This window comes from Zalophus californianus, chromosome 2 (genome assembly GCF_009762305.2).
Source record: "Zalophus californianus isolate mZalCal1 chromosome 2, mZalCal1.pri.v2, whole genome shotgun sequence".
Taxonomy (NCBI): Eukaryota; Metazoa; Chordata; class Mammalia; order Carnivora; family Otariidae; genus Zalophus; species Zalophus californianus.
The window spans coordinates 113,477,850-113,487,326 of NC_045596.1; positions in this window are offsets into that span (position 1 = coordinate 113,477,850).

Below are 9,477 nucleotides of genomic sequence, written 5' to 3' on the forward strand. Positions count from 1 at the left end.
CTGGGAGTTCTATTCCTATTCAAAATCTAACTTTAGAATAAGATCATTGTACCCAGTGCACTATTACATATTTTATAGATGCTTTCTTATGTATGAAGGAAGTATTTGGTGAATTAACTTCTAGAAATATTTAGGTTAAATACTTTATCATATTTATATCAAGTACTGCATTTTAGCAGTTATTTTTTTTCCTCAATATTGTATATTGACTTCTGCTTCTACATTTAGCCTCTCATGTGAAACACCTAAAAAACTTTATAAATAAACCAACTGTTTCATGGTCATCAAGCAGTGAAAATTAGTGATTCCTAAGAGGCAGGAAACAAAATAATGAGCTCTACAATTGCCGAAGCCTATACCATGAGTTTTCAAGCCAAAGTTTCTAGAATAGGAAACTGAGGCACAACTAGTAGGTGGATTCTCTGGGATGAGGAAATGGAGATGAGAATTAGAGGAGATCAAGGTGGCTAGAGATCACATAGAAGAGTATGGAGAGGTATTAGAGAAGACAGAGATGTACAGAGAACTGGCTAGCTCTAGATCTAAATGGATGAGTAAAGATAATTTGAAAAGATATATGCACTTCTATGTTTATTGCAGTATAATTTATAGTAGCCAAGACATGGAAACAGCCCAAGTGTCCATCAGTAGATGAATGGATAAAGAAGATATGGTATGTATACACAATGGAATATTATTTAGCCATAAAAATAGAATGAAACCTTGCCACTTGCAATGACATGGATGAATCTAGAGGGTATTACATTAAGTGAAATAAGTCAATTAGAGAAAGACGAATACCATATGATTTGACTCACATGTGGAATTTAGGAAACAAAACAAACTAAGACAAAAAACAAAAATGAAAACAAAAAACCCAGATTCTTGGGCGCCTGGTGGCTCAGTTGGTTGAGCGACTGCCTTCGGCTCAGGTCATGATCCTGGAGTCCTAAGATCGAGTCCCATATCGGGGTCTCTGCTCGGCGGGGAGTCTGCTTCTCCCTCTGACCCTCTTTCCTCTTGTGCTCTCTGTCTCTCATTCTCTCTCTCTCAAATAAATAAATAAAATCTTTAAAAAAAAACAAAAAACAAAAAACAAAAAAACCCAGACTCTTAACTATAGAGAACAAACTGATGGTTACCAGAGGGAGATGATGGAGAGATGGGTGAAATGGATGGAGGGATTAGGAATACACAGTACCCTTGTCATCATGAGTACTGAGTAATGTATGCAATCACTGAATCACTATATTATACACCTGAAACTAATATAACTCTGTATGTTAATTGTACTTGAAAAAAAAAAATAAGAAAATAAATATATAAAGGGACGAGTAAACCATATCCTGAACTTACACAGGATAGGAGTAGTGCCTACTACCACCAGCCAGACTGGAAAAACTGAATCACATATGCAGTACTGAAAAGCCTTGTCTCCCTATTGAAGAACAATTAACTCTAGAATAAACATTACCCAGTCTGCCTACAAACCTTAAAACAAGATCCAAGAGGATCAAACTGTTTCCAAGTTTATTTAATTTAATCTCAGAACAAAATTAAAGAATATAGGAATATATAAACTATCCAGTACTAAACAATGAAACATTAGCAATCATAGAATCCAATAAAAATTACCAGGAAGGTAAAGAAGCAGGAAAATATGCCCACAATGGAGGGAAAAATCAATAATTTAAAACCAACCTGGAACTGATACTAATGTTACAATTAACAGACAAGTACAATAGGGGCGCCTGGGTGGCTCAGTTGTTAAGCGTCTGCCTTCGGCTTAGGTCATGACCCCAGGGTCCTGGGATCGAGCCCCGCATCGGGCACCCTGCTCGGCGGGAAGCCTGCTTCTCCTTCTCCCACTCCTCCTGCCTCTGTTCCCTCTCTCGCTGTGTCTCTCTCTGCCAAATAAATAAAATCTTTAAAAAAAAACAGACAAGTACAATAAAATTATTGTAACTGAATCCCATATGCTGATGAATCTAGAGGTAGATCAAATATACTGAATACAGACACAGAAAATATTAAAAACATTTCATGATCAAACTTTTAGAAATGGAAATTACAATGTCTCTATACAGGGAATGGAAGTAACAATCGGAAATTGATGAAAAAACTAGTGAACTTGAAGACATAACAATAGAAACCATGAAAGAACAAAGACCCCCCCCAAAAAAAGAATTTTAACTGAGTTTCAATAAACTGCGAAATGACCCCAAGCAAATTATGTACATATGTAATTTGAGTACCTAAGAGAGCAGGAAGGGCAAAAATATGGAGAGAAATAGTGCTTAAGATTTATAGTTTTAAAACTATAAACCCAGAGTTCCAAGAATCTCAACAATCTTAAGCACTAGAAACACACACAAAAAAACTACATCAAGCCATAACATAACTATAACCAAGTTGCACAAGGTTAGTGATAAAAAAATCCTAAAAGCAGCCAGAGAATAAAAACAATGAGGTATTCAAAAATAAATATAAAGATGACAGTATATTTCTTGTCAGGAACAACGCAAGTGAAAAGACAGAGGCACAATATCTTTAAAATACTGAAAGAAAAAAATCAAACTGTAATTCTATATCCAGAAAAAATATCTTTCAAAAATGATCAAATAAATAAAACTCCATTTCTAATAAACATTAAGCAAACTAGAAAAATATTTTATTCTGATGCCATGATATATGTGTGAACTTCTCTAAAGAGCCTGCAATTTTCCCAAGTTATGTCTTAAAAAAAAGTGCAATTCTCATTGACTATAGTAAAATCCACAAATCTTTAGTGTAGTGGTTGATGAATTTTTACATGTACATACATTCATTCAACAGATCAAGTTATAGAATATTTATATCCCCTGGATGTCTCCTTTACATACATCAGTGTTAGCCCTTAGTAAACACTCAACTATCATCATAGATCAGTATGGCCTATTTCCAACTCCTTATAGCTAGAATCATACAGAATACATTCTCAGGTGTTTAATTTCTTTAACTGCAATATTATGAATGTGAGATTCCTGTATGGTTGTATAGTATTCCTTTGTGAAAGAAAGAAAGGGAAGGAAGGAAGGAAGGAAAGAAGGAAGGAAGAAAGGGAGGAAGGAAGGAAGGAAGGAAGGAAGGAAGGAAGGAAGGAAGGAAGGAAGGAAAGAAGGAAGGAAGGAAGGATGGAAAAAGAGAGGAAGAGAGAGGAGAAGAGAGAAAGAAGAGAAAAGAGGGAGGGAGGCAAGGAATGGGAAAGGAAAGGAAAGGAAAGGAAAGGAAAGGAAAGGAAAGGAAAGGAAAGGAAAGGAAAGGAAAGGGAAAGGAAGGGAAGGGAAGGGAAGGAAAGGAAAGGGAAGAGAAGGCAAGGGAAGGGAAGGGAAGGGAAGGGAAGGGAAGGGAAGGAAAGGAAAGGAAAGGAAAGGAAAGGAAAGGAAAGGAAAGGAAAGGAAAGGGAAGGGAAGGGAAGGGAAGGAAAGGAAAGGAAAGGGAAGGGAAGGGAAGGGAAGGGAAAGGAAAGGAAGGAAAGGGAAGGAAAAAGATTACCCATCTTAATGTTGATAGATTTGGGGCTGTTTGTCAAATAATCATCTATGAACATTTTGTACATCGTTTTGGTAGACATAAGAACTTCCTTTCATTTTTAGTTGTATTCCTTTTTTTTTTTTTTAAAGTTATATGTCAAGAAGCAGGTCAGTTAGTTCATAAATATAACTGTCTTTAATTTTTTAAGTACTGCCAAACATTTGTTCCAAAGTGATTATGTCAAATTATGCTTTTAACACCAATGTCACAGAGCCCTAGTTGTTTCACATCCTTGCTATAAAACTGCATAAGGTTATTTTAAACTTTTCCAGAGAGATAGAGACATTGAGAGACACAGAGACACAGAGACAGAAAGGGGTGAGTACTGTGAATTGTGTAAGACTGTTGAATCACAGACCTGTACCTCTGAAACAAATAATACATTATATGTTAAAAAAAAAAAAAAAGAAGAAGAAGATAGCAGGAAGGGAAGAATGAAGGGGGAAAATCTGAGGGGGAGACCAACCATGAGAGACTACAGACTCTGAGAAACAAACTGAGGGTTTTAGGGGGGGGTAGGGGGATGGGTTAGTCTGGTGATGGTTTTAATGAGGGCACTGAATGGAGCCCTGGGTGTTATATGCAAACAATGAATCATGGAACACTACATCAAAAACTAACAATGTAATGTATGGTGATTAACATAACAATAAAAATTATTTAAAAAACCATGAAAACTAATGATGTAATGTATGGTGATTAACATAACATAATAAAATAAAATTGAAGAAAAAGAAGAATTAAAAAAAAGAAAGGGGTTGAGAGAGAGATTTAAAAATAACTGATTTGTTAATTTTACAATCTATGTAAGACACAGAGTTCTATAAAGCTTGGACTAAGATAAGAAAACATGTTATGGAGCTTACACATATTGTTTCATGTATGGTGAAAAACAGATTTCCTACAAAATAAGGCAAGAATTTCACAAACCAACCTCAGCGTTTTTTTGTTTGTTTGTTGGTTGGTTTTATTATGTTATGTTACGCACCATATATTACATCATTAGTTTTTGATGTAGTGTTCCATGATTCATTGTTTGCGTATAACACCCAGTGCTCCACGCAGAATGTGCCCTCTTTAATACCCATCACCAAGCTAACCCATCCTCCTACCCCCCTCCCCTCTAGAACCCTCAGTTTGTTTCTCAGAGTCCATAGTCTCGCATGGTTGGTCTCCCCCTCAGATTTCCCCCTTCATTCTTCCCTTCCTGATATCTTCTTTTCTTCTTCTTTTTTTTAAAACATATAATGTATTATTTGTTTCAGAGGTTCAGTTCTGTGATTCAACAGTCTTACACAATTCACAGCACTCACCATAGCACATACCCTCCCCAATGTCTATCACCCAGCCACCCCATCCCTCCCACCCCCCACCACTCCAGCAACCCTCAGTTTGTTTCCTGAGATTAAGAATTCCTCATATCAGTGAGGTCATATGATACATGTCTTTCTCTGATTGACTTATTTCACTCAGCATAACACCCTCCAGTTCCATCCACGTCATTACAAATGGCAAGATTTCATTCCTTTTGATGGCAACCTCAGTGTTTTTTTTATATGCATTAATCCCTTTTCCTCCATTTTGACTGCCATCCAATACTCTTTAAGTCAGATTTTTGCATTTTCTTCTCACTTTTTTTAGCTTAACCCAAGAACAATCAGATAGATTATCATTAAGATGTTTCCTATCTTTTTATTCCCTAAGCTAATGTTTTCCTTATAGCCAATAAAAATTATTTTTAATGATGAAAACTCTTATACTATCAAAAACATTGGATCCCTTTGGTAACAAAAACACTTTGTATTGTGGAATAAACAGATCTCAGTAAATAGACACACAAGAAACACTAAGAAAAGCAATTTCCAAAATTATACTTTGAGGAATATGGGAGTGGGAAGGTGCATATGTTGATCCAGATTATAGTTGAGTGTTGAAGAACCTGAATAAACAATGAAAGGCTGAATAAAAATTCTTGTCCCAAATCTATTTAATGAAATATTTTTAAGATAGTATTGTTTAATTTCATTTAATTTCCCCATACTTTTCTCACATTATATAGCAAAAATAAATAAGCAATTACCAACTACTGCCGCAAGCAGAAAAAAATTGAAAATAAAGTGAGCATGACCTCATCAGTTCTAATCTTTGCTTAGCCAATAATAACTATATGCTGTCTATTTTTGTATCTGTATTTGCGTTATGAAAGTATTAAAAAGGTCTTCATCTTGTATAATTTCTAGACAATAGTCTTTTAAAATTCCTGGGGATAACTAAGATGCAGTTCTCTATTTAGAATAATTTTGAGATCCACATAGCAAATTGGAGGGCAGATAGCAAACTTAATTTTTTTTAAAAAATGCATTTATTTATTTGAGAGAGATAGCATGCAAGTGGGGGGAAGGGCAGAGGGAGAGAATCTTCAAGCTGAATCCCTGCTAAGCGGAAGAGCATCCACCCCCCCTGCCCCACTGGCCTTGATCTCAAGACCCATGAGATCATGACCTGAGCTGAAACCAAGAGTCAGATGCTTAACCAACTAAGCCACCCATGAAACCCAGCAAACTTAATTTTAAGTAAGTCTTTTTAATATGTAGCATTATATTCTAGCAAGTAATTCTTCTAAGCATGTGGCTTTATAGCAAGAGATATTAAAGAAAGATAAAATTATGGCTAAAATGTACCACATGCAGTTGTTTTATTTCTAAAAAAAGTGATATTTCTATATTTGCAATCTTAATTTTATTTCTGTAGTTTCTAACAAGATGTCTTTTATCATCTTTCCTTAAAAAGATGTATTATAGAGGGGGTGGAGCAAGACGGCAGAGGAGTAGGAGACCTGGATTTTGTCTGGTCTCAGGAATTCAGCTGGATAGGGATCAAACCATTCTGAACACATACGAACTCAACAGGAGATCGAAGAAGAGAGTAGCAACAACTCTCTGAACAGAGAAGCGACCACTTACTGGAAGTCGAGCCACTGCTCCTCCAGCAGGGACCCAACAAGCGGCAGAGCCAGGGAGACTCCCCTTCCTCCCCAGGGAGGAGCGGCGTGGTAGCAAACCACAGGGATCTGCTGGGTTTGGAGACTCCACACAGGGTCGGGTGCCAGAGATAGAAACACTCGGTCACAGGCCAGGTGAGCACGGATTGAGGCCGGAGACCGGGGAGATGAGAGTGACTGCTTTTCTCTGGGGGTGCACTGAGGAGCGGGGGCCCAAGTTCTCAGCTCCTCCGGGTGGAGATTGGGAGGCCACCATTTTCACCCTGGTCCTCCAACGCTATACCAGAGCTTGCAGGGAAAAAAGCTCCTGAGAGCAAAACCGAGCAGCTTGCTTAGCCCGGAAGGACAAGGGCAGGGCAATTCCGCCTCCGGCAAAGACATTTGGGAACCACGGCAACAGGTCCCTCCCCCAGAAGATCAGCACGAACAGCCAGCAAGCCAAGACCAAGTTTACCGATCAAGGAGAACGGGAGAACTCCAGCGCTAGGGGAATACTGCACATAGAATTCATGGCTTTTTTTACCATGATTCATTAGTTTTTCAAAGTTAATTTTTAACTGTTTTTATTTTAATTTTTCTTTTTCTCTTTTTCAACCAACATCTTATCAATCCCTTCTTTAAAAAAAAAACATTTTTTATTTTTCATTTTTAGAGTCATATTCTATCCCTTCATAGTAGTTACCTTTATTTTTGGCATATATATATAAGTTGTTCTCTCTTTAAAATTTCTTCTAACAGATCAAAATATACCCTAAATCACTAGTGTATGGCTTTGTTCTAGTCTCCTGCCTGACCACATTCTCTCATTTTTTTCTTTTTTTTTTAAATAATCTTCTTTCTTTTTTCAAACAACTTCTTACCTTATCAATTCCTTTTATAAAATCTTTTATAATTTTCATCTTTACAGTCATATTCCATCCCTTCACTGTATCAACCCTTATTTTGTACATATATGTCTTTCTTCCTTTAAAATTTTAGGAAGAACTTTTTTCTAACAGACCAAAATACACCCAAACTCTAATGTGTGGCACTGATCTATGCACTAGCCTGATCATATTTGATCATATTCTCAGTTCTTTTGTATTCTATTTTTGTTTTTATATTTTTCTTGTTTTTCTTGTTTCTTGTTTTTTCTTTCTTTCCCCTTCTTTTCCACTGGTTTCAGGTCTTTTCTGATTTGTATAGAGTATATTTGCTGGGGACGTTGTTAACCTCTTAGCATTTTGTTCTCTCATTCATCTGTTCTCCTCTGGACAAAATGACAAGACGAAAAAAATCAGCTCAGCAAAAAGAACAAGAGGTAGTACCGTCTGCAAGGAACCTACTCAATACGGACATTAGTACGATGTCGGACCTAGAGTTCAGAATCATGACTTTAAAGATACTAGCTGGGCTTGAAAAAAACGTGGAAGTTATTAGAGAAACCCTTTCAGGAGAAATAAAAGAACTAAAATCTAACCAAGTCGAAATCAAAAAGGTTATTAATGAGGTGCAATCAAAAATGGGGGCATTAACTGCTAGGATAAATGAGGCAGAAGAGAGAATCAGCGATATAGAAGACCAAATGATGGTAAATAAAGAGGCTGAGAAAAAGAGAGAGAAACAACTACAGGATGACGACGGCAGAATTCAAGAGATAAGCGATACGATAAGACGAAACAACATTAGAATAATTGGGATCCCAGAAGAAGAAGAAGGAGAGAGAGGGGCAGAAGGTATATTGGAGCAAATAATAGCAGAGACTTCCCTAATGTGAGGAAGGAAACAGGCATCAAAATCCAGGAGGCACAGAGAATCCCTCTCAAAATCAATAAAAATAGGTCAACACCCCAACATCTCATAGTAAAACTTACGAGTCTCAGACACAAAGAGAAAATCCTGAAAGCAGCTCGGGAGAAGAGATATGTAACCTACAATGGTAGAAATATTAGACTGGCAAAAGACCTATCCACAGAGACCTGGCAGGCCAGAAAGGACAGGCATGATATCTTCAGAGCACTAAACGAGAAAAATATGCAGCCAAGAATACTATATCCATCTAGGTTGTCATTGAAAATAGAAGGAGAGATAAAAAGCTTCCAGAACAAACAAAAACTAAAGGAATTTGCAAACACGAAAGCAGCCCTACAGGAAATATTGAAAGGGGTCCTCTAACCAAAGAGAGAGCCTAAAAGCAGCATAGACCAGAAAGGAACACAGACAATATACAGTAACAGTCACCTTATAGGCAATAAAATGGCACTAAATTCATACCTTTCAATAGTTACCCTGAATGTAAATGGGCTAAATGCCACAATCAAAGGACACAGGCTATCAGATTGGATTAAAAAACAAGACCCATCAACATGTTGTCTCCAAGAGACTCATTTAAGACCGAAAGACACCCCCACATTGAAAGTGAGAGGGTGGAAAACCATTTACTATGCTAATGGACACCAAAAGAAAGATGGGGTGGCAATTCTTATATCAGACAAGTTAGATTTTAAAACAAAGACTGTAATAAGAGGTGAACAAGGACACTATATCCTACTTAAAGGGTCTATCCAACAAGAAGATCTAACAATTGTAAATATCTATGCCCCAAACATGGGAGCAGCCAATTATATAAAGCAATTAATTACAAAAGAAAAGAAACACATTGACAACAATACAATAATAGTGGGGAACGTTAACACCCCCCTGACTGAAATGGACAGATCAACTAAGCAAAAGATCAACAAGGAAATAAAGACTTTAAATGACACCCTGGACCAAATGGACTTCACAGACATATTCAGAACATTCCATCCCAAAGCAATGGAATACACATTCTTCTCTAGTGCCCATGGAACATTCTCCAGAATTGATCACATCCTAGGTCACAAATCAGGTCTCAACGGGTGCCTAAAGATTGGGATTATTCC